Below are 27033 nucleotides of genomic sequence, written 5' to 3' on the forward strand. Positions count from 1 at the left end.
TGGTTAGTTCTAGAGGTTTAATTACATGCTGGTTCACTGTTTTTGGCAAAGAACGCTTCACAGATGGTGCTGAACACACAGAGGTGATGTGATGTCCATCACATCACATCAAGAGAGACACATAATATCTGGTTGTCTCATTGTAGTGATGTTAAGATTGATCAGAAGTTCAGGTATTATCAGTTTGATTTATCCCCTAAAAAGTTCCATGGTTTTAATAGTCATTCATAACTTACCTCAATCCATTATTTCATTAGAGGTTACAAAATTGTGGTTTTCATAGTTTTTTCATTCCTTCTTTACTTATTAGTTGGAAATTGTCTATGGAGAAGAATTTTTCTCTCTTCAATTCTTTGGTTAACTTGAAATACAATTAGCACAGGAAGAGCAGGATAAATTTCCCCCTATTTACCAAGTTTCAGAATAATGAGTTGATGCCATAGGAAACTCCAAAGCTAACCAGCTTTAAGTAACAACATCCTGAACTTGTGAATGTTTATATGTTTGATTTGTTCCAATCCACCACAATCATTATTCTTGTTGATGCTCAAACTGTCCCATCTTCAGCTAATGGGGAACCCTTCAAATTCGCTTTTGTGGCTTTATTTTTTTTTTTACCAGACCCCAAGAGTCTTTGATAGATTTTTTTGCTTTCTAGCATAGTAATATTGTCCTGGGTCCTTGTACAGCTCATGCCCACACCTGGATTAGCTATTTTTCTAACAAACCCACATCAGCTTGCTCTTAAAATTTTTATTCAATAACAAATTCCTTAAAATGTGTTTTTTATCCTTACTACATGTGGGGGAAGGAGCTCATGAAATATTCTTAATGAAATTTGTGCCAAGATGACCCTTAGGCAAGCATGAGCCATTGGTGTTTTCCCCAAGAGAAGTTATACCTTTATAGCTTCACCAACATTTAAGAAATATCCTCTATGTGCAGGACATTGGGGATACAGTTGGCTTGGTGTTTGCCTGCATAGAGCGTACAGTCTAGTGAGAGAGACAGAGATAAAACAATAATAAATTATGATAAACTCTATGAAGAACGCAACATGCTAATGGGAGGAGAGTAACTTTGTGGGAGCTGGTTAGGAATTTTAAGTAATCAGGGAAAACCACTTCGAGGAGACATGATAATGAGAGTGGGTCATCCATAAGAACCTTGGATGAGGTGAAAGGTGGGGGGTTGTGTCTCTGTAGAAGCAACCCCAAGTTAAAGACTTTGAGGCCCACATTGTCCCATCGAAGATCTCCAATCCGGTTTCACTTATAACTAAAGGTAAACTTTTTTTTTCAGTACAGTTAATCAGAAGTGGACCAAACAAATTAGCATTGATGAATGCCTTTGTTCTAATGCCATCTGTCTGAGAGTATTGAAATAATTGAAGGATAAAATCAGAAATTTTGCTATGAAAAGCCCCTGTGCTAGAGCATCAGTGAATTGGAAATGGAATTTAGATTCATCAGAAAGACTTCATGCAGAACTTGGAGAATTTACTTCCACATTAGGTAACTAGGTGATGTCTGTAATACATTTATTAAACACTTAAAACAGAATGGCCACATAGCTTTAGCAAGGTGAAAGTGTGACTGACATATATGTTAGAGTTCTTAGACGGTTAAACAAATAATAGTGTAGATAAAAGGGAACCATTGGTTATAATGTACAATGAAGTTTTGTCATGAGTAGGGAATTGTTTTACAGTCTTCAGGGAAGGTATGTATAAATCACTGATGCTTCTCAGGTATTTATCCTCAAACCTTATTTTGTAGAGACCCGTCTTAAGAAACTAAAACCTTGTTACCTTTATAAGTAGCCATATACTTTAACATTTTTTCCATCAAGGTGAAACACAAATTTAAAAATTCTCAGAATGTGTCTCTTATCCTCCACCAGAGTTTGGGAAGCACTGGTTAGTTCACTTTTTTTTAAATTTTTTTATCACAGGTCAAAACTCCCTTCCTGACCAAACCTCATTTTTCCAGATTGATTTCTTTCCTTGTGACTTGTAGTTCTTTCCTCTCCTTCATGCCTGCTCCTTCTAACCTTCACCAAATTGTTGTACAACTCCAACCAGCTTTGGGTTTTTCTGATCCATCTGCCTGGAGCACATTTTACCTTTCTTTACTTGGTCTACTCTTACCCTTTCCTTAAGACAGCTCCATCATGGCTTCCTTCAACCACCAGGTTGGACTGAACGCCTCTCCCATGGCACCCAGCCTGAACCTCTCTCCGAACACCAATTATCCAATTTACATGCAAATTTACTGGAGGCATCCTCCAGAACTCGTGGGAAGAAATGTTCTTTAAATGCTCAAAGGTCCTTTCCAATTTAGAAATTCAGTGATTTCGTGATTTACAAGAGTGACTGTGTAACAACCACCTACGCACCCCTTCCTTGCCCCAGTGTATTTTAGATCAATAAAGGAGCCCACGTATATTCAACCAGTAGGTACTAAACTTCAGAAAAAAATTCCTTCAAGAAGTGAAATAGACAAAAAGTATACATGAATTAAAATGTGTATTTGATAAATATAGTAATGAGGGCTAAAATTGGGCACAGCTGAGGAACTCAGTTACAGTGAATATTTAATAGTGTTGATGGTGGGGAACTACTAGTCCTAAACTTGTCAAGTCATGCACGGAGTTGGATGCTGCTATCTATCTAAGAATATGGTCGAACTAAGGACTCAGCTGACCGTCAAGGCCGTACATTCCCCCAATCAGCCCTGCTGGGGATGGGTGGTCTATAAATAAGGTTTCACCTCTTTATCACCATAGCCCAGAGAATCATCTCCACAAAAAGGTGAATGAAATAATTTATAATTAATTAATTCATCAAGTAAGCATTTAGTGAGCACCATCAGTGTGCAATGGTCTGGCGTCTAGAGTTAAGTCAAGACGTAGACCCCGCTCTTGGAGAACCAAGGTTCCGTGATTTGCACTCCTTAGCTGGTCCTATGAATGTGTTTGTAAACCGGCTGCTGATAAGTATTATTACAACCTTTGATGATATTAAAGCCCCAAATAATTAAAAATTTTCAAAAGTTCAGGGAGTAAGCCAGCTGAATGTGAAGGGGAAAAAATTCCTTCACTTTATGGTCTGTTTTCTTTCCTAATAGGCCAGCAGTCCTCAAGCTGCTATTGGTTAGAAATTTGGATTTTGTGGAGGCCAATATTTCCTAAAGACAGATTTTAATTTTTGTGCCTTGCTTTCCAGGTTTTTAAAATGCTTTTGATAAAAATCATTTAATGACATGATTTTTCTAAAATGTTTTACAAAGTCAAACAAAATCATGTTATTAAGCATGTGTCAACTAAGGGTTTTTTTTTTCAACTGCAGTTTCACTTTTTAAAATAGCCTGACCCTTGCAGCAAGATGTTTAGATGCCTGTATGAGGTAGGCTGTGATTTCATGATTTCATAGTCAGAAGAGGTCAAGAAAATGTGCCCGTGCTCCTAATATTTTAAGGCTCTTTTTAAATTAGAGGATGTTTCCAGTGTGTTCACCAGTAAGAGAACTTCTAAAGAGATATCAGAAGAGTGAGAGGAGAGAATTTTTGCCTTTCCCTAATACCCCCTTCCTTCCTTTCTTTTTCTTTCTCTTTCTTTCTTCCTTCCTTCCTTCCTTTCTTTCTTTCTTTCTTTCTTTCTCTCTTTCTTTCAAAAACCCCAACTTTAAAGATAACTATTTAGTTGTTTCAATTCTTCAATGTTTGGGATTTTTTTAAAAAGCATTTTAAATGAGATGGTACAATGTCCTAAAAGCTGAGATTTAACCCATTTGTATATATATATTATATATGTATAGACATATATGTCTATACATACATACACTCTTCAGTGCAGTACTGAAATGAAAAGATATAATATGTGTTTCAAGGCCACATAGAAATATTTGATAAAAATAGAAGCCTAAGACTATAAATTCTATCAATTTTTATCTACCAGGGTATGGGTTCTGTGGCATTATAGGTGATCAGCCAAGTCAAGGGGGAAGGCACTGGTAATTCTATTTGCTTGATGGTGCTGTGGAATTAGAAAGCTGGGGAAGAAAGGAAACACATAAAGGAAGCATCATCTTTAGCTTCCTTAGCACTTGTACATTTTCCGAATCTAAATTATAGTTGAATTCTAGCAATACTTTGTTTTTGTTCTTAAGACTTCCTGTAGTCTTATCTACATTTTATCGGCGTCACTGCCATCACAGTTATCTTGAAATTATTTTAACATCATACTTTTTGTTTATTTATTTATTTTTGGCCGTGGCGCAGCTTGCGGGATTTAAGTTCCCCGATCAGGGAAGGAACCCTCCCTCAGCAGTGAAAGCGTGGAGTCCTAACCACTGGACCGCCAGGGAATTCCCCATAATTACTTTTTAGTTTACAAAAACCTCACACATAAGTTATGTCATTTGATCCTCACTGAAATCCTTCCAGGTAGATGCTGCTATTAAGGGCACAGACTCCAGAGTCAGACTGCCCAGGTTTAAAGCTGGCTGTTCCCCTCCCTGACTGGAAAAGTGTAAAATGAGGTTTATGAGAGGATTAAATGAGTTGTTATCCATAAAGCATTTAAACTAGTGCCTGGCACAAAGTAAGCACTATAAAAGTATTAATTACTATTCTTTTATATATTAAAAAAAAAAAGACAGAAATATTCAGTAATTGGCCAAACTAAGGTAGTTCTTTATGGTAAGTTAAAAATCTAGGGTAAAACCCCAGGACTGCTGATGCTAAAAGCCCTATTTTAAAATATTGTTCAGTACTACCTTCTTACTTAGATTGTGTTTCCTTTGTATTTCTTTCCTCCTTCTCTTCTCTCTCCCTTTGATCGCTTTCTTTCTCTCATCTTTTTCTTCACCCTCAGCTTCTCCTTTCTCTCCTCTCCCTCTTCCTTCTCCTACCCCTACCATCACCCTCGCCACCTGTTCCACCACTAGTGCCACCAACATCATCACCAGAAACATTAGCGTGATGGACTAAATTGCCTGTGAACTTGAAAGGAACTCATGCTGATAAATTTCTTTTTAATGGGATGACAGAGAAGGAAGGAAGGAAGGAAGGAAGAAAAAGGTGATTTTAGCTGACAGTCATACTATGCTATATATTTAACTTGTAGTGATGATCTCTACTTATTTATAAAAAACAATGCCTGAGATGAAAAATGTACTTGAAAAGATTAACAGCAGCTTGACAATAAAGAAGGAAAGATTACTGAACTTGAACAGATAGCAATAGAAGTATCCAAAATGAAAAATAAATGCAGAACACTGAACTGTGCTAATGCTAGGAATAAAAATTGATAATTTATATAAAATTATTATCTAGAAAAATATGAAAATGCTTGTGTAAAAATTACAATAGCATGTGAGTTAGGGTTGTGTGATACTGCATAGTTTTTGTTGCTGTTGCTGTTTAATTTTCAATGTTTATTAATTCCATTGTTTAGCACATGTCTCCTGGGTAACCTGACACTGTGTTAATCAACATGGCACTAAAGGCAAATTGAATATAGTTCCTGTCCTTAAGTGGTTCTCAGTCTAGTAGTGAAAACAGACATGTAAACATACAATTGCTATAGAGTGTGGTAAGCTGGATAAGGAAGAAACGCTTTATTTGGACTGAGGATGTCCAATGAAGCTTTTTTAAGAAGAGACACTTTTAGCTATAGTTTGTGAGGAAAAAAAATAATTCACCAAGTAAATAGGGATACAAGTGGAATGAAGCAAGAGTAGAGTTGAAGGAGAATTGGAAAATTCTAGACAAAATATTGGTATATGCAAAAGTGTTGGAGAACTACCAATCTTTCGTTATGACTTAAATTCCAAGTACATGAAGAGGTGTGTAGGGATTGAAGCTGGAAAGGCTAAGTGGGGACTAGATCATGACAACCTTATTAGAATACTACTCTGCAATAAGTGGACATTTCCAATATTTCTTGCATAGGCAACATGAACTTGTAAATCACTTGGGCTTTATTCTGCCTGTATAAGGGACTTATTAAGGGGTTTTACAGAGTCTGAGTTGTAATCTGAGTTACAAGGTCAGATTTACGATTAGAAAGATTACAGCGTCATCAGTATGGTAGATAGATTCAATGGCAACGGGGGAGATTAGAATCAGATACTCCAGTTATTCCAGGGAAGATATGACAATGGCTTAATCTAGAGTCAGGGTATATAAGAGCAATAAGAGCTGTCCATTCTGGGTGCAGGCAATAAGGGAGTGTGATATTAGTGATAAAAACACTCCTCCCTGAAAAAAATCTTTTGCTGGTGTAAGTTCCAAATAATTGCCATGGTTACTGCTGAATTTAATCATTGTATATATTTGTTATATATTGCTGCTTAACAAATTATCCCAACTTTAGCAACTTAAACAACATACAATCATTATTTCACATGATTTCTGAGGGTCGGTAATTTGGGAGTGGCTTAGCTGGATGATTCTGACTCAGGGTCTCTCATAAGATTTAGATGTCTACTGGGACTGTAGTCGCCTGAAGGTTAAGGGCTGGAGGATCCACTTCCAAGCTCACTTATGGCTATTGGCTGGCATCCTCAGTTCCTCTCAATGTGAGCCTTTGTATAGGACTGCTCTGCTAATGACACGACAACTGTATATACATATATAGTGTGTATGTGTGTGTGTGTGTGCATGTGTATAGAGAGAGAGAGAGAAAGAGAGAGAGAAACTCAACCAAGGTAGAGGCTGTAGTGTCTATTATAACCTAAATCTCAGAAGTGACATACTATCAATTCTAATTCTGCCACATTCTATTAGTTACAATGTGACAAGAATGTGAGTGCAAGGAGTGGGGATCAAGAGCGGCATCTTGGAGTCTGACTGCCACAGTAACATATGTAGAAAGTTCAAAGGAACACATTCTTACTACGTACTCTTTTACTTACTTACTCATACAGTACACACTGTGTGCTACCTGGAAGTTAATTCAGAAAATTACCCATTAAGCAATTACTCCCCATTCCCCTCTCCTCCCAGCCCCTGGCAATCAGCAATCTGCTTTCTGTTTCTATGGATTTGCCAATTCTGGATATTTCATATAAACAGATTTATATACCATGTGACCTTTTTTGCCTGGCTTCTTGCACTAAGCATGTTTTTGTGGTTCATCTACATTGTAGCATGTATCAGTACTTCATCCCTTTTTATGGCTGAATAATATTCCATTGTATGTGTATACCACAATTTGTTTATCCATTCATCCGTTGATGAATATTTGGCCTGTTTCCATCTTTTGGCTATTGTGAGTAGTGCTGTTATGAACATTTATGTAAAGTATTTGGGGCAGAGGGCATTGATTTTAAGGTGCCAGTGAAAATGTGAGTGAATGTGTCCAGCAGGTATTTGTATCTGTGGGTCTGAGTTAAGAGGAGAGGTCAGAGATGGAGATAGACTTGGAGTCAGCAACTGTATATGGGTTGTGGTCAAAACCAAGAGGGAAAGCATGTAGAGAGAAAAGAGCAGTAGACTGAAGGTAGGAGTTAAGTCAAAATGTCTATGGCGTACAGGACTTGGCTAAAACCTCTAGACATTCTCTGGTCTAACACTTTGAGTGTAAGCATTAAACTAGTTCACATTATACAGAGCTTCTCATTTATCATTGACCTATAGACTTTGTAGGATCGCATAACTCCCTTCAATAACTTATTTAACAGTTTAGTTATTTTATTATCAAGAAACCCCTACTTTCTAGGTGCTCAAATTGTAATTTATGACATAAGAAATCACATCCTGCCCTGTGGAAGATGGATAATGTTTAGTCACTGCTCTGTGATATAAAGAACTTCTCCAGCATCTTTTTTATTGACTAAATAACTTCAGGCCTTTCACCTTTCCTTTAAATATTTTCTAAAATTTAGATGCATTTTCTGGGCCGCCCATAATTTACTACATCATGATTCAATTGGATAGTCTAGTAAAACACTGTCTTCTTATGCTCAGTAAAGTGTGTGCTCTACCAAGCTCTTACAATCCACCCTTCTTTGAAGATAGTATCCTGTTCTGTTATTATAACAAGGAAACAAGACAAATCCACTATTGATTTATCAGTATCTTTAACTTGTGCTCCATTGTAATCTCAAACCCCTTTATTGATGACATGTCTAGATTATTTCTCCTGTTACATCAGCAGAGAGTATTTCAATTTCAGGGCACGTGTTAATTAATGTTGCCTTTGTACTTTTCGATCAAAATTCTCTAATTTACAAAGAACACTTTCAATCTTCTTCTATTTTTTTAAGTGTTAATAATCTTGTCATATTTGCTATCATACCAGAATTGAGAATTTTCTCAATTCCATTTTGTCACTCATAAGGAATGTTGAACAACATTGGGAACCTAAAATTCACCCCTTGTGTGGTAGTTTTCTAGATTTCTTAGATTGACACTAAGCTGTCCACCTGCACTTTGGGGGGACATTACTCCCCATCAACTTACACTTCTAGGATTGCATGAGACTTGTTATGTTTGCAACCTTCCCACTTTATAATGGATAGTGGAACATAAGCAAGACTGTTTGGTGGACTAAATCCCAGTTCATACAAACCTCAGTCATTTACATTTCCTGCAGGTACAATGCAGAATGCCAGTGATTGTAAGCCATCCAATCTTTGTCAGGGCTTTCTGTGTTTGGTATATATTGTGGTTGACTTAGCAACAATAATGAAATGCGAGTAATCCTGCACTTTCAAGATGCTTTAGATGGATTTCCTGGTATTTGGGAGATGTCTGGCCTAGGGGGAGGAGGAAATCTAATCGAGCATTCAGAAGGACTGTACCTGCACCCTGATGTCTAGAAGGAAGTAGGTTAGACTTCTGGGTAATGTGATTACATGGCAGTGGTGTTTACTGCTGTGGAATCATTAGAATATTCCAACTTTTTGAAAGGTAGATCTCTTATGTACTCAAAGGGTAGTGAACACCCCTTAATGAATGCTGTGCAGGGAGACTAGATTGCTTGCTGGGTAATTGGCATTGGTGGGGAATGGGCAAAGTGTGGTTAGGTCAGGGCACCTCTGACCCACCAGGATCCAGCCTGAAAAATGGCCATTTTCTATGGCTTCCTGAAGGTCAGGCTTACATTTAACTTCCATGGATCTTTCGCACTTCATAGCTCTTGTACAATGTCAGCCATTTACTAAACGTTTTCTCACTTAATCCTCTCTGTCACCCTGCTTTGTAGGTTACTATCCTTGCATTTGCAGATAAGAAGACAAAGACTGTGTGCGGTTACCTCTTGCCCAAGGCTTCAGAGTGGAGGAATCAGGTTTTGAACTGAGTTCATACTCAATGCATTATGCCTCAATATTTCACTTTAAGCAAAGAGCCAATGGAACATATAAATGGTTCAGTTAATTTTATAATTAATTTGAAATTAATAGGCACATTTATATAAATTTTCTATAATATTGTGTTGTTATCAATCTTTATCTTTTTTTTTTTTTTAATTTTTAAATTTTTTTGCCTGCGCCATGCAGCATGTGGGATCTTAGTTCCCTGACCAGGGATTGAACCTGTGCCCCCTGCATTGGGAGCACGGAGTTTTAACCATCAGACCACCAGGGAAGTCCCTCAACCCTTATCTTATAAAAGCATCTTCTGATCTTAATTCGGATATAACTATAATTTTTATATAGTTGTAAAATCTTTAGCAAATGCACGATTTCAAGCTCTACTTTTCTCATACAACTTTTCATTTACATTTTCACAAGTTGTTTAGTTTTTATAGTTATAATTTTAGTAACTACACAAAGATACAGTCAATAAATACTGAATCTTTTTTAAAAAGAATTCTTAATGTAGTAGTAAAAATTAAGACAGTCTCACACAAGTACACATCATTTTAGGAAAACCAGAATTATGGACAAACAAAAAAAGCAAAGCAGAGGGTGGGTATTTTCTTAAGGAAAGGACTCAATATAGAATTCCTTTAAATAATACGCTTCCCTGGATCCCCAGGGGATTCAGTTTCCTAAAACTAAGAGTTACACCCTTTTGTGAAGGGTTGCCTAAGGGTGAATACTTTCTGAGATCCTTTCTAGCACATCGTGACTAATGCATTGATTGGGTAAAACGAGGCTACCCATATATTCTAGGGTTTTCCAGTTACAGAAACCTACAGGAATGAAGGATGTGTTTACACCTCAGGCTCTGGTGGTTCAACAAAAACTCGGAAGAGTTTTTCTCTCCTTTACTCCCACCCTGCCAAGTCCAGGGGCTTCTAGGATCCTAGTGTCCTCAGGATGTCAGTAACAGTGTGCGGTCGTCTATTCTCGTCCCTTCTCCTGCCTTCAGTCGGGACCACACCCAAACCCGCCCAGACAGAGGAGAGTCTGCCCTATTTTTAACAAGACCCAGGGACTGGGAGCATTCTTCCTTTCTCAATAACCCCATTTCAAATCCAATCCACACTTTTGGTTTGCTTTTCACACAATTAAGAGGGTCTCCATGCACTTCTTACAAATTTCCATCTAATACAAGAGACATTTTCCACAAATTTAAAATTAAGGAAATAATAAAAATGGATCAAATAGAAAATAAGATGTATTTTAGATTGTCTGTGACTTTAAATATACTAGTAAAATGTCACATTGTGTTGTAAGAATAGGATATGCACTAACAAATAGGGTTTTCTAAAATCCCAAATTCTGTAAGTGTAATTATGTAATCTTAAAAATCTTAAGACATTTGACTGGGAACATATGCTTATGTCTAAGAGAGAAAATGATGTACCTTGCACGCAACCCCCCCCAAAAGATTTCATTTTTGCTTAGTGAAATTAGATTATATTTAAGCAAGATTATATTTGAACAAGGTTATATTTAAGATACACAATAATGAAAACTACTCCACCTCCTTCTACACTTTTATTTTTGTTCAATGAGGTTAGATTGCTTTGGGGGAAAAATCGCTGTTTACCATTCTGCTAGAGTTTTGCTAATTGCCTCCCATCAGATTTTATTTAGTTCTTATACATATCAAGAAGCTGAAATTTTTGAGGAGATGTAAAAGGACAAAGATTAGTCAAGGATAGAAGTGACTACTTTAACTCATACCTGGTCAACATCCCTTTTTTTTTTTTAATGTTTTCCATTCGGCCCTCTCCCAAAATCAAATGCTTGTTTGATATTGCAGGGGAATCTTTCTTTATAGGTGAGGACATGCTTTCTTAAAGCATCCTGCACTACTGCTGTAGTTTTGGCTAATTTATTTTATAAATTTATTCTACAAAAATAAATCAGTCATCTTCCTCTGATATCAACATTCTGACAAGCCTGGTTTCCTCATTTTATTTTTCTTAGAAAATTCCTGTTTTGAAGAATGTAAAAAAGATTGAATACTCTTCCTTGATCCAGCCTGCTTTTGTCTGTATTCTTTCTTTCTTTTTTTGGTACTGAGGCTGATATGTGGCCACGTGTGCTAGATAAGAATTCTTTATCAGATTCAGCCATTCTGCACATGATTAATTTTGTTATGGTCAAAACAGAACATGTTTTCTAGGTTCCTCTGGCAGTCACTGTATACAGCTACTCCTGTCCTTAAATCATCTTAATTTGTGTATAGTAAAGGAGAGTGTGTCCTGGTTGAAACAATTGTTTTTTTCCACTCATGCTACAGCATTTCCTGGGCTTTCTAAGGTCATATCTTCATATTTTCGAAAAAACGGTTAATATCACTTTGACAGGCTGTCTTGATCTTTTCCCATGAATTATAAAACCCCCATGACAAAGGCATGATTTTATTTGTCATGTTATAAAAAACTTTGAGGCAAATTACATTAGTAAGAAAGAGAAAAAAGAAGATAACAGTCGGAATCAGGTAACAAAATTAAAAAAAAAAAGAAGTGGAAAACAAGATATCTTTCTCATCAGGCACTGGTAAACATTTACAATCTCAAGTGCAACGACGTTTTGTATTTTACCAGTGCTCAGTAGGTTTATGACTAATAAATATTACTGAGTGGTTAATATGTCTACAGACTCAGAAAATTTAGCCAAAGATATATTTTCTGATCATTTCAAACTACTGTGCAGTCTCTTTATATTGTATAGCAGATGGCTTGGTGGATGGGAGTTAGGAAATAGATTTGAACCCTTGTTCTCTTGTTTAATTGCTGTGTGACCCTGGGAAAGTTACTTGACCCCTGTGTACCTTAGTTTCCTCATTATAAAATGGGGGAAGATAAAATCATTATGCTGTACACCTTAATCTTATACAGTGCTGTATGTACAATTATATCTCAATAAAACTGGAAAAATAATGAGGAGGCTAATAATTTTTCCTATTTATAAGTTATATTAAATGGATATGAATAAATATATATTCATTCATATCATATGACTATTATAATATTACTTATGTCATAGGTCTATATCACTAAGTATTATTTACCTGGTAAATAATAAATAATAATATGTTAGCTATTATTACTAATTTTAAAATGTAAGATCTCATTGCTGCGATTATTATATTGATCTTGGACATTGGCAAAAATTACAGTGTTTGGAAGTGATTGCCCAGAGAATAGGAATTCTTCATAGAATTTCCAGACAGCACAGAAACTTGTAGAAGATGTGCAAACATGAAGAAAAGAATTTACCCTTTACTGAGCAGAGTTACCACTATTTTGTGATTAATTGAATCTTAAGTTAACTGCCATGAAGAGTCACAGAGGCAACTCTGACTTTCTTGAGATGTCCAGAGCTGGCCTGACCTCACCAGTCAGTAGAAGTCAGGATGAATTGGGATCCATATTCCAAACTCACTTTAGTTTAAGGGGACCTGAAAACTGCCTTAAATTTATACTTGTCACCTTCTCTACTTGCTCCATGGTGTACTTCCAAATTTCACCTGTGTTCTCCACATTTGGATAACCAGTTGTCAAGTTTCAAACTTCTTCAGATAGCATTGGAACAGTCAGTAAAAATCACCAGATCTTCTGTAAATTCTCCATAGTCTTCATGCTATAAGAATTACTTCATTTTAAAAGAACGATGAGCAGATTAGAATACTTTTTTGTTTCTAATGTTCATTAGTTTGCTAGACATATATATATTGAACACTAGCCATGTGTTAAGCATTTGTTATGTAAGGATAAATAAACCATGGTCCTTGTCCAAGTTGGGATTTACATGCTGGTAGTTTAGTGTTACCTTATATAGTTGATTCTCTTACTGTTTAGTTTATGCACTAAAATTTATTTGTAATTCCAAAACCAATTCTTGTGGCTTTTGTGGTCATTTGTGGACAGGCACAGAGCAGCAAAGAATTTTAGTCTCCTGTCAGGCACATTTTCAGTTCAAGTTGAGCAAGGCGATCTCTGCCTTCTTGTTTCAGCTCTCAGACTGAAACGGTGTGCTTTTTGCAGTCTATTTGTTGCCATGATTTTTGCATTTTTGTGCTCTTTGTTGATGATTTCACTGTTTAAAATGGCCTCAAATGTTGTGGTGAAGTACTGTCTAGTGTGTTCCTTAAACAATGAACTGTGATGTTCCGTATGGAGAAAATATGCTTTGTGTAGGCATGAGTTATAGTGCTTTGGCTGTGAGCTCAATGTTAATGAATCAACAAGATGGTACATTCAGAAAAAGGAAGAGGAAATCCACCAATCTGTACATGAGGCTGCTCCAGAAAGTGTGACACCTATAGTCCATGATGAAGTTATAAAAAAGATCAAAAATGTAACTGTATTTGTGGATTCATGAAATGATGAATTGTTGTGAGGCTGAAAACAAAGGAATTTATGGTCATGTTACCTAGGGTCATGAAAATGTTAAACCCACCTTGTCTAGTGTTTTATTATAAAGAAATATGTCAATAATTATTTGTAAGATATATATGTGTATTACGATTATATTACATATAATATTATATATATAATTATATATGTATAATCATGTATATATTTTGTCTTTAAACAGAAACGCACATGAAACAAGAATATGTATTGATTTTGTTCTGACCAGAAGCTCACAGGAACCTAACCCTGTATTTCCCCTAGGAGCAATGGCTCAGTATTCATTAATTCAGTGTCTTCAGTGACTTTACAGAACATAACTACTGTGAACAACAAGAATTTACTGCATATTCTTTGATAGTCTACAGCAGTGGTTCTCAACCAGGGCAATTTTGCATCCCCTGGGACATTTAAGAATGTGTGGAGGTGTTTTGATGGTCATGACTTGGTGGGGAGTGGGGCTGGGAGGGGGTGCTACTGGCTTCTAGTGGTTAAAGGCAAAAGATGCTGTTATACTTCCTACAATGCACAGGATAGTTCCCCACAATGAAGAATTATCCCGTCAAAAATGTCACAGTGCCAAAGTTGAGAAACCCCACTCTATACCAAGTCTTCAAACTTTCTCTGTAAGGACCGGATAGTTAATATTTTCATATTTGTGGGTAATGTGGTCTCCATTACAACTATTTGACTCTGCCATTGTAGCGTGAAAGCAGCTACTGACAATATACCAGCTGACAATGGGTGCATCTGTTTCATGATAAACTTTATTTATAAAAATGGTCAGCCTGCTGGATTTTGGCCTGGGCTATAGTCTGTGGACTCCTCCATAGCAGTAAATCTCAATCTTGAATGCTCATTAGAAGAACCCAGGAGCTTTTAAACAATGGTATCACCTGGACTCCTGTTCCCCCAATTCTGATTTGATTGGTCTGGGAGGGAAGCCCAGTGTTGGTATTAGTCAAAAGCATGCTACGGATGAGAATGTACAGCCAATGTTGAGAGCCATCACTATGAGATAGTTGCTCTTTGTGTATTTGAAAACTGACCTAGCCCAGTAGACCCTTATCAGCAGCCAGGAGAGCCTTCTCTTGCAGTCTAGCTTTTGTCCCAGGCACTCTCCTGAACGTCTCCAAATTAATAGCCTTTTTTAGTGCTCATTCCTCTGAACCCCTGAGGTTCAGATTTAGGAACACTCCATGCTTTCAGGTACCTTGAAACTCCTCACTCTCCTGGTTCTTCTCCTCCTATGCTTCTAACTACTCTTCTGCCTCTTCTTCAACCTTTTGCACATTAAATATAGATGCTCCCCAAAGAGCTGTCCTAGGGTTCTTCTCTGATTAATTTTCCCTGGCCTGTGTCATGGCTTTACTTCTCTAGAAACAACGTTCATGTAATTATCTTTTGGCCTGATCTCTCCCACAGGGGTTGTTTTGGTAGGCCACCTGGTGACTCTATTCTTGATCATGGTTTTGGAAATTAAATATGAAAAGTCATAGTCATAAAACTAAGTTACAGTCTCTTCTTCCAGATATCAATTCCCACTGCATAGGACATTTTATAGAACATTTTGAAAACTACCATCCTTACTGTGGAACTATCTTACAGGAGAAACAACCCCACAATAAGGTCTTTTGGGGACTTAGTAACATACCTTATGCATCTAGGTCTACCTCATGCTGAATAGAAAGTTACCAGTGTATATAGGCTAAATACTATTTGATAAGAATAAGTAATGGAAATACCAGTTTTTCTTTTATGTCACCAGAGCACTTCTATAGTTCAGAGGTAAAATAATGAGACACTCACTCATTGCCAGATACATCCAGCAGATCTTGGCAGGAGATAGGTGAGACACGCAAACTGGGTAATTGGCAAGAGTTTTAAGGGGGTATTTTTACAAAGGTATGGGCAGGTGTATTTGTTTCCTAGAGCTACTGTAACAAATTACCACTCACTTGATGGCTTAAAACAACAGAAGTTTATTCTCTCACCAATCTGGAAGCCAGAAGTCCAAAATCAAGGTGTTGGCTGGACTGCACTCCCTCTAGAGGCTCTAGAGGAGAACCCTTCCTGACCTCTTCCAGCTTCTGTTGGCTATTGGCATCCTTTGGCTTCCTTGACTGTGGCTACATCACTCCAGTCTCTGCCTCTGTTTTTACGTTGTCTTCTCCTCTTCTCTTCACATTGCCTTCTTCTCTTCTGTCTGTGTCAAATTTCTCTTTGCCTTTCTTCCATAAGGACACTTGGCGTTGGATTTAGGGCCCACCCAAACAGTCAAGGATGATCTCCTAATCTGAAGATCCTCAACTTAATTACATCTGCAAAGATCATTTTTACAAACAAAGGGTTAAGATGTGGACATCTTTTAATATCTTTTTTGGGGCCACCATTCAACCCATTATAGCAGGATTGGGAGAAACCAACAGGGACAGTGAAACCCTATAGCGTGTATTTACTAGGACTGCAGGAGACGTGAGGAAGTACTCAACGGAATCTAGAGCCACTAGCTATAACTGTAGGTGGGGAGGGAGGCACCTGTATGGCTTTGAAAGAGAATTTCACTTGACATAAAGAAAGCTGGGGGAAAAAACACCCAACTTTATTCCCTTTCCACCCTCCTACTGGTGCCTCTTGTTGGTTGAATCAAAATGGATGCCAGAGGAAAAGATGCTCAATGATTCAGTCTATAAAAGAGAAGGGTGTATAGTGGATTTGGAAGGGCAAACAGAAAACATCCCATACATCAGGACATTACCATTCCTGAGGAGGAGTGGAAAAAGTTCTCAAGTTAGACGTTCAGATGAGGTTGCTTTCACAAGTGCATCAGTAAGTTTAACTTCTTCTATATGTAAAGAACAAATGAGAACATATTTCTTTTTTTTCTGTAATTTCAGACCACTACACACTGAGCCTAGAGCCCATGCTCCGCAACAAGAGAAGCCACCGCAATGAGAAGCCCTCGCACTGCAACGAAGAGCAGCCCCCGCTCGCCACAACTAGAGAAAGCCCGCACACAGCAACGAAGACCAAACACAGCCAAAAACAAATAAATAAATAAATTTAAAAAAAGAAAAGAAAAAAGAAACAATGAAGGAGGGAAGAGGGAACATTTTAAGGTCCATGTAGCTCTTCTAATTGCTAATTATTTTCAAATTTTCTCACCCCTTCTTTTACATTTTTTATTTGTTTTATTGTGATATTTAAATATAATACATTTAAATTTTAAATATTTCATTTTACTATTAATTGTTTTATTATAATATATAATAATATACATCTATTATAAATTCACCAACTTTACATGAATTTTTTATGATTTTTGATAAGTCTTTATAGCTGTCAAACTACTACAACAATCACGATATATTACATTTTCATCACTGCCCCTTGGCTTCCTGCGGGGCCACCCTAAGGGGGCAGAAGAGTGGGAGGGAGAGCTTATCCACATTTCAGTGCTGGTTAAAAACATACCTTGGTTTTTGACTCAAGGTGCTAATTTATGTATTTTACACATTTGTACTCTGAGCCCTAGGGTTCTTAACTATAAGTTACAAGCAGGTTAAGATAAGTCTCTGAAATCTCTACAGGATCTATTCTCCTTTTTATTCTACTTCTAGGTAAAGTTGTATTTGAAGGAGCCTACAGGAAGAGCCACAATTTTCATAATTCAGCTAGAGCTTATGATCCATAATTTACTACATTGAAAAAAATTAAACTTACCAATGTCTACCTCCAAAGGTCTGAAAGTTTATTTAAACAGGGTAAATTTCTTCTTTTTCTATGAAAATAGGCAAAATATTGCCATTTAATATCCCCATTCCAAACACTTTGCAGCATATACACAAATAACTGAGGGGTTGAGGTGCCTGTATTGATAATTCAAGTTTCAGAAAGGGATTCTGAGAAGATGTTTTATTGCTTACGTGGTCCAGACTGACTGTCTCCATTAAATACATTCACTGGATAATTGCTTAACTTTCCACTTTCCTTTTCTGGTGAAGTCACATATAATATGTCCAAAATGGCTAGAAGGAATCATGGGATTTATGCATATAAATACAGCATTGCTTTTCAGAAAGGACAGAATATGTTCAGGAACTATTTATATTCTGGGTAAGCTTTGAATTGTATATTTTACATGCACAGAAAATAATTCATTATGAGAATATCTCATGTTGTACGCCAAACTAAATGACTCTTTGATACTGATGTCATGCCCATTCATATTAGTAGGAGTTATAGAGACCAAGAGGACCAATTTCTAATGCCAAGAATGCACGGAATGGTTTCCATGGAGCATAATGGCATAATTGTCTGATGAAACAAAACTGAAAAGAACTGGAGGACGGAAAAAGGGTGTGGTGTCTGCAAAAATGAAAAACTTTATTCATGGATTCAAATTTATGCTTAAAATGAATTGGATGTGATATATCATTCTCGGTTTTCAGGCAAAAACTAGAAACTAGTTAAATAGTGACGGAACATTCAGAGTAATGTGGCAAATTCTCTTGGAACTTTCTTTTCCTCCACCTCAAATATACTAATTATCACCTGTTCTATCTTTCTTCCCTAAAGGATGACAGGATAGCCTCCTTTTTTTAAACCAAAGCTTTTGTAAAGTTTCCTTCCATATCCTTTTTAGGATTTCGTGCCAGCAATCCTCACAGTGCCTTGTAAACCTACCATTTCCTCCTACACATCTGGAAGGCCCATTACCGTAAAGAACCCAACCTGACTAAGAGACAGTTGGGAAAAAGTCCTTGTCCAAGGGACAATCCGAAATATTTCTTTTGTCTTTTCATCAGACTGTTCATTATATTTTCATTCTCTTCTATAACCATAATTAAACCTCCCTTTGATTTCTTTCATGAACACTGAAAACCAATAAGCAGCTTTAACACTATCTTGAGTATGTAAATAGTGATCACTTAGAGTAGTCCCTATGGTACATTTCATGACTTTGGTGCCATTCCAAGGACAGTTTCTTGTGTTAAGTTCAAATAAAGGTGTCTGTCTTATGCCACCAATTACTTACAGTCATTCCACAGTTTGGTTTTCTTCATAATGCTCGTCCAGACAGTTTTTTTTTTTTGGTGCCTTCCGGCTGTATATCTAAACAGTCTATTTCTTTTTATTTCTTGGAATCAATTTCATTCTTCCTTAAGGCTACTGACTTTCTGTTTTAATTTGACTGGTTTCTTCATTTGTGGACCAATGCTTTCATACTTAACCCTACTTCCAAATATTACCATAAAGGTCCCTCTTGGGATCCTTTTATCTTAATAGTATTAAAATATGGACTGGTTGCTTTCTAGAGTTGAAGTCATTTTATTGACTTCTTTTATTGTGCTCCTGGATTGGATAGGTCTACTATTTTTGGATCCTACATCTTCCTTTTGTTTACTTTGCTTCTTTGTTTCACTGTAGTACATTTTCAAACAACTGCCTATGAAAAGATGGATGGGATGCAAATATTCTGAGAATTTACAAGTTTGAAAATATCTTTTATTCTGCTCTCATCCCTGATTGAGAGCTTGGCTGAGTGTTCAATTCTAGGTTGCAAAATTTTTTTTCTTAGAACTTTTATAATATGATAAAAGGAATTTATGAAAAATCCACAGCTGGGAATTCCCTGGCAGTCCAGTGGTTAGGATTTGGTGCTTTCACTGCCATGGGCCCGGTTTCTATCCCTGGTCAGGAAACTAAGATCCTGCAAGCTGCAGGGTGCAGCAAAACAAACAAACAAACAAACAAACAAACAGAAAACAACAACAACAAAAAAAACCCAAACACGCACAGCTAACATCTACTCGATGGTGAAAGACTGAAAGCTTTCTCCCTAAGACCAGGAATAAGACAAGGTTACCTGCTTTTGCTATTTCTATTTGACTTTGTATTGGAAGTTTTAACTACAGTAATTAGGCAAGAAGATGGGAAAAAAAGCATCCAGATGGCAAAGAAGTAAAATTATCTATTCACATATGATATAATCCTATATATAAAAAATCCTAAAGAATTCTTCAAAACTATTAGCACTAATAAATAAATTCACCAATGTTGCAAGATATGAGATTGACACAAACCATTCAGTTGTATTTTTATACACTAGCAATGAACAATCCAAAAAAGAAATTATGAATACAATTCCATTTACAGTAGCATCCAAAAGAATAAAATACTTAGGAATAAATTTAGCCAAGGAGGTGAAAGACTTGTACACTGAAAACTACAAAATATTGCTGAAAGAAATTAAAGAAGACCTAAATAAATGGAGACATAACATGATCATGGATTGGAAGACTTAATAGTGTTAAAACGGCAATGCTACCCAAAATAATCTACAGATTCAATGCAATGCCTACTGAAATTCCAATAGCATTTTTGCAGAAACGGGAAAGCCAACCCTCAAATTCATATGGAATTACAAGGGGCCCTAAATAACCAAAACAATATTGAAAAAGAAGAACAAAATTGAATGACTCACATTTCCTGATTTTAAAACTTACTACAAAGCTACAGGAATCAAAACAGTGTGATACTGGTATAGGGATAGACATATAGATCAGTGGAATAGAATTGTGAGTCTTAGAGATAAACCCATGGATCTATGGTCAGTTGATATTGACAAGGGTGTCAAGATCATTCAATAAGAAAGAATAGTTTCTTCAACAAATGGTGCTGGGACAACTGGATATTCACATGCAAAAGAATAAAGTTGGACCCTTACCTCACTACATATACAAAAATTAATTCAAAATGGATTAAAGACCTAAATATAAGAGTTAAAACTATAAAACTCTTGGAAGAAAACATGGGAGTAAATCTTCATGATCTGAGACTTAATGGTTTTCTTAAATAAGACACCAAGTCTCAAGTAACAAAAAAAATAGACAAATTGGATTCCATTGAAATTAAAAACTTTTATGCATCAAATACCATCAAGAGAGTGAAAAGACAACCCACAGAATTGGCAAAAATGTTTGCAAACCATTTATCTGATAAACATCTAGTATCCAGAATATATAGAGAACGCATACTCAACAATAAAAAGATAAACCCGACTTTAAAATGGACCAAGGGGTGGAGACTAAAGAACATATTATTTTAAAAAAACAATGGATCATGAAAAAATCAAAGAGGAAATGAAAAAGACCTCAAGACAAGTGAAAATAAAAACACAGCTTTCCAAAATCCATGGGATAGAGCAAAAGCAGTTCTAGGAGGGAATTTTATAGTGATACAGGCCTACCTCAAGAAACAAGAAAAATCTCAAACAACCTAACCTACCATCTAAAGGAGTTAGAAAAAAGAAGAACAAACAAAGCCCAAAGCCAACAGAAGGAAGGAAATAATAAAGACGAGAAAGGAAATAAATAAAATAGAGACAAAAAAAATAAGAAAAGAAAAGATTAATGAAATCAAGAGCTATTTTTTGGAAAAGATAAACAAAATTGATAAGTCTTCAGCCAGGCTCATTACAAAAAAAAAGAAGACAATAAATACAACAGAGACACAAAAAATTGTGAGAGAATACTATGAACAGTTATATGCCAATAAATCAGACAGCTTAGTAGAAATGGATAAATTCCCAGAAACATACAATCTCCTAAAACTGAATCAGGAAGAAATAGATAATCTGAACAGACCAATCACTAGTAGTGAAATTGAATCTATAATAAAAAATTCTCCCAGTTAACAGAATTCCAGTACTGGACAGCACCACAGGGGAATTTTACCAAACAAATAAAGAAAAGCTAATATCTATCTTTCTTGAACTACTCCAAAAAAATTGAAGAAGGGGGAACAATCCCAAATTTATTCTATAAGGCCACCATTACCCTGATACCAAAACCAGACCAAGACACTACCAAAAAAAAAAAAAAAAAAAGAAAATTACAAGCCAATATCTCTGATGAATATAGAAACAAAAATTCTCAACAAAATATTAGCAAACTTAACTCAATAATATATAAAAAGAATCATACACCATGAGCAAGTGGGATTTATTCCAGAGATTCAAGGATGGCTCAATATCTGCAAATCAATCAATGTGATGCACCACATTAACAGAATGAAGGATAAAAATCACATGATCATCTCAATAGATGCAGAAAAAGTATCTGACAAAATTTTACATTCATTAATGAGGGGAGAAGGAGGAGGAGGGAAAGGAGGAGGAGCAAGAAGGGGAGCAGGGAGGGGAGGAAGGATATCGGGGTGCAGAGGATTAATGGAAAGCTTGAGAACAAGGTTTAGAGAGTGGGCAAGAGTCAAAGCAGGGTCTGAGAGCTAGGGAACAGAAGCCACGATGAAGATCACACTGTGGGAATTATCTGGCTCATATGCTTCTGCTCTTGAGATAATCTTGAACTCTCTCAAAATAATTTTATTCTTGACTCAGCATTCAAAGTCCAGGGAGAGGCCAGTCATGTGCCCATCCCCTGGCTGTGATGGGGAGAAGGATAGGAGATCTTGCTCATTTAGCTTCTGAAATACGAGGTGTCCGTAGAAAAACTAGGAAGATAGGAAGGAGAGGTGGATGCCAAACAGACAGAGATGACCAATATCCACTGTCGATACTATCTTAATGGCATCTTAACGTTCAACACACACTATTATATAAATGTTCATTATGATACATTATGGACTTAAAGGGTGGTGGGGTTAAGTGACTTCTTCTAATTATGTAATTATTTGCTCATTCATTTATTGATCTCTCCTGTGTGTGTCTGCAATTGAACAAGAGCCATTGGTTAAGTAATCCAGGATGTGTTCCTTAGATTTCATTTCTGTCAACCCAGCATGTTAATGTTCAAGTAAAGCAAACATACACATGGCAAGAAGTTCTGAATTTTATGAATCAGATTCACATATAAATATGCTATCATCAGCCTTTTCCAAGAAACAATATTGTCAGAGGTTGCTGATAACCCTCACAAATGAATTTGTTCTCAGTTATCAAGATCCTAAGCCCGTACTGAAAATCAATGTTAATTCAAGAATTCTCAGCTCAAAATGCAGCTTGTTCTGAGCTCTAGGAATTGTGTAGGAGAAGGAAAAAAGAATGATTTGTGATCTGAGGAATATGCTTTGACAGCCCAAACCCAAAACACATGCAAAAATTTCCACAGGGGTTTTAAAGGTGACCTTGGTGAGGAAGGGAAAGCAATCTTCATCTGCTGAAGACAGGGTGAGAAACACTGCCTAGAAAGATACACAGACTAGATTTAAGATAAGAAGAAATCTGGATTTTACCAAAGGAGTGCTTTGGGCCCTGGGGAAGAGTTTAAAATGCTGGCATCTCAGCAATAAATATTGCAGAATCTGGAGACTAGATATCAGACGGTGACACCTGCCAATAAACCTCCATGAGAAATGAGAAGATTCAGCTATTGTTCAAGGGAGCACTGACTCCCATTGCCCTGTCATTGAAATGACTCTCCAACAGTTTCCCTGGAAGCTGGTTCTGGAGTTGGTTCACAAGGTATAATTAGGAGAGTCTTAAGCTTCTGTGCTTAGCTACAAATAAAGGTCATCTAACTTACACTTCAGCTAGAAGTCTCCATCCTGAGTTAAGTATGAAAAAATAGGAGTAGAGGAGGCCTTTTGCTTCAATCCACAAACTTTTTCCTTGAAAAGAAGCGCTGGTAGAAATCATTCCACTTCTTCTCCACTGTTTAATGGGAATAGAAATAAAATGCTAGATCTTTAAAAGTACCAAAAGAAAACTTCAACTTCATGTTTCAAATAGAACATGTAGGCTCTAAACTATAGTTATAGTAAATGGTGTTGCACATTTCTTTAATATAACTTTAAAAATACTACTTTCTAGTCATTATTATCTTCATTAACCTAACAGAATTATGGGACAAAATGGGACACAATGCTGCTGGAATTAGTTAGATATTTTTAAAGGCTTGTTTCATTTTCAAAATGAAAGATTGCTTTCCTAGTTTTTGAAAGAAAGTAATAGATTGAACATATGAATAGAGACTCATCTTGGGAATACTTCTAACTTTAGAAAAATCAAAATTCACTCTCTATCAAAATTGATGTGAGATTCAAGGATCACTTCTTGTTCAAAGACATTTAACATATTTTGGGCCTATGAGAAATATTTTAAATGATCAAAAATGAATGTCTATTTGGGGCATTGCATGTGTATCACATTGTTTTTAGCCACTAAATTGGAAGATGCGACACCTGCCCTAAAGGGACTGACAATTATAAAATAGATTACAGATAACCCAACCTCAGTTGCGGAAGACGAAGAGTACCAGGTCAGGAGGCTGAGGTCCTGGCCCTACCAACAATTCATTCAAACCTTGTTGAAGTTACTGTTTTGTAACTCTGTTTCCTCTCCTTTAGGTGTAAGTTAATAACATCTGTCCTCTTTACTCGTGCGTTCCTGTATGGAAAACACAAGTTAAGGCTATAAACATTCCTAAAAATTCTAATGTATTATCGTTATCTATATTAGGTTCAAAAAGGCTGCAAAATGGTGTACATTTCCTTTTAAATAGCTTTAAGAAGCATCTTAACATTTGTACAATCCTGGAAATCTCCTTTCAGCCCCACATTGCAGAAGTGTCTTTTTAGCTACAACTTGGGCTATGATTGCAGAGGAAGATGTAAGTTATACCTCCTCTAACCAGAAGCAACGTGTTGATATTTTGAAGAACATTTTTACTGACACTCACAGAAACGTGAAAGAAGCAAACTTCAAGAGGAAGAGGAAGAGAGGAAGATTATACTTTTTTTATTCTGTGGCTGCGTTGGGTCTTCATTGTTGTGCGTGGACTTTCTCTAGTTGCGGTGAGCGGGGGCTACCCTTCCATGCGGTGCGAGGGCTTCTCATTGCGGTGGCTTCTCTTGTTGAGGAGCACCGGCTCTAGGTGTGCCGGCTTCAGTAGTTGTGGCACGTGGGCTCAGTAGTTGTGGCTCGCAGGTTCTAGAGTGCAGGCTCAGTAGTTGTGGCGCACAGGCTTAGTTGCTCTGCAGCATGTGGGATCTTCCCAGACCAGGGCTCGAACCCGTGTCTCCTGCATTGGCAGGCAGATTCTTAACCCCTGCGTCACCAGGTAAGTCCCAGATTATACTTTTTAAGTCTCAAAATATGGAAAATTTTGGCTTAGGGCGTTTTGGGGTAATTGACAAAGTACCAGGATTAACCTACTTTATTAAACCTTTGGAACATTAAGTATAGAATTAAAATTTTTAGGGATACAATGACACTTGAATAACATATTTGAAATTTATATAAGATATTGTTGACTTGTAGAAAAGAAAATGTTGGGAGTTGAATCGATAAATTAAAGGCAGAAAATGTTGGTTTCAATTCTAGGTTCATTCATGATAAAATGAAACCTCAACACATGTAAAAAACTTGATTCTTGATTCCCACAAGAGTTGAAGATGTTTTGTGCCTCTGACTCTTATCATCTTACTGCACACCAGCGTGTCTCTGAGTTTTTGCTTCTATGATCAACTCTTTTTCCAAGCATTTCACATTTAAACTTCCTGAGAGAAGATTGTTTGGGTTCTTCAGTCTGTTCAGTATTCAGTATTCCTCTAGGTCTCAAAACAGGTCACTTCAGAGGTCACAGATTACCCAACTGCTGTTCCAGTTAGTGGTGGAGTCAAGTGATACAAAGCACGCACGGAGGATTCCAGTGCACACAGTTTCTGTGGAAAGTGCAGGAAATGGTAGTTGGGGAGGGGGGAACTGGGATGGGGTGGGGGGAAGGCAGCCAGGAAAGAGCTCATTATCAAGCACTGTAGGTGACTAGAGTTTAATCCCATGGGGAAATCTGGGACCATGGCATAAAAGACATGTCCCAGTGTTATCCCAACGAAGTGTTATCTCAGTTATTGTTTGAAGGCTGCTCAGAGGGAAGTAGAGGAGGGGTGTTCATTTTTCCATGTTCCAATGCTTGCACCCTCTGGCCAAGAGATGAGGTTGAACTCAGCAGTTGAAAGTGCTGCAGCTCACTGAAGTGGCGAGGCCTGAGGGATCTGTGCGGGGCACCACAGTATTCACTGCCCTGAGTACCTATGTGTAAGAAATCACTCAGAGCCTCTGTCCCCTAGAAAGGCTTTTCGTGTGCAGGCTTCATGGCTTGTCCTATACCATTTTTATTAGAGTAGTAATTCAATTTAAATTTAAATTTTAAATTCAATTTAATATAGGTGGTACTAGATTTTTGTGTTTGATTTTTTTAGATAACCTTCATTTATATATACATGTTTAAATGCCTGAAACCTTTCTTTATACTGAACTTAGAGTTTTGTACATTAGCTGATAAGTATTAAGCTTTTCTGTGGGTATACTGGGCGCTAATCAATAGTTCAGTTTTGGCAGCTTTATCATTTTTGTCAATTAGTTGAATTGGGCAGTTAGTTGACTATTTATTTTCATTTTTGCCCCAATTTTAATGAAACACCGAAGTGCTGGTATTAATCATGGGACCTCTCATATACGTAATAAAATAGAGACAAAGATGTAAACCATAAAGCATGTCCCCCAAATGGAAATCTTTGGTCATATTTGAACTTAAACTATATTTTAAATTTCAAGAACAAAATTAACAACAAGAACAAAGCACAAGATTATGATTCCAGGTGAGGTGAGGTTAGGATTTTGATATTTTTTGATTTCTGAGAACCAGCACCCTTTAAAAAATGTGTCTATTGTTTGACCTTCACTTTTCAACTTTTGTGCATGCTGTTTCAGTAATGCACAGAAACAGACACTGGAGACTGCATAGTAAAACTTCTTTATGAAAAAATAGAAATAATTGAAAATGTCACCTTACTGAAGGTAAAATTGAGCCCTGGTAGAGATGGAGTGTCTGACCAAGAGATCGTGCACTTGGACCGCCTCTCAGGATCTGAATTCTGCTAGTACCTCCAAGTCATAAGGTCAAGCAGGCCTCAGAGCCATACAACATGAGATGACAGTGATGCAGCTGGGACTGAGCACAAGCAGGACCAGAGTGCACAAACGGGCTGTGTGAGCAAATGCCCAGACCCCACGTCTGGACAAGTACCTCAGCTGATACGTATGGCCATACAGGAATTCATTACAACCAGCTGATGGAAGACCAAATAACCTGAACTTGACTTATGGATGGATCTACGTGATTTGTGGGTACAAACCATGAACTCAGGAGTGACTTTGAAAGACTATTATGCAGCTAATCCTTCCAGTAAGCCAACTCCTTGTGGGTGATGCAGGATATGATACAAACAGTGGATCCCATA

Source organism: Balaenoptera acutorostrata, chromosome 8, assembly GCF_949987535.1.
Source record: "Balaenoptera acutorostrata chromosome 8, mBalAcu1.1, whole genome shotgun sequence".
Taxonomy (NCBI): Eukaryota; Metazoa; Chordata; class Mammalia; order Artiodactyla; family Balaenopteridae; genus Balaenoptera; species Balaenoptera acutorostrata.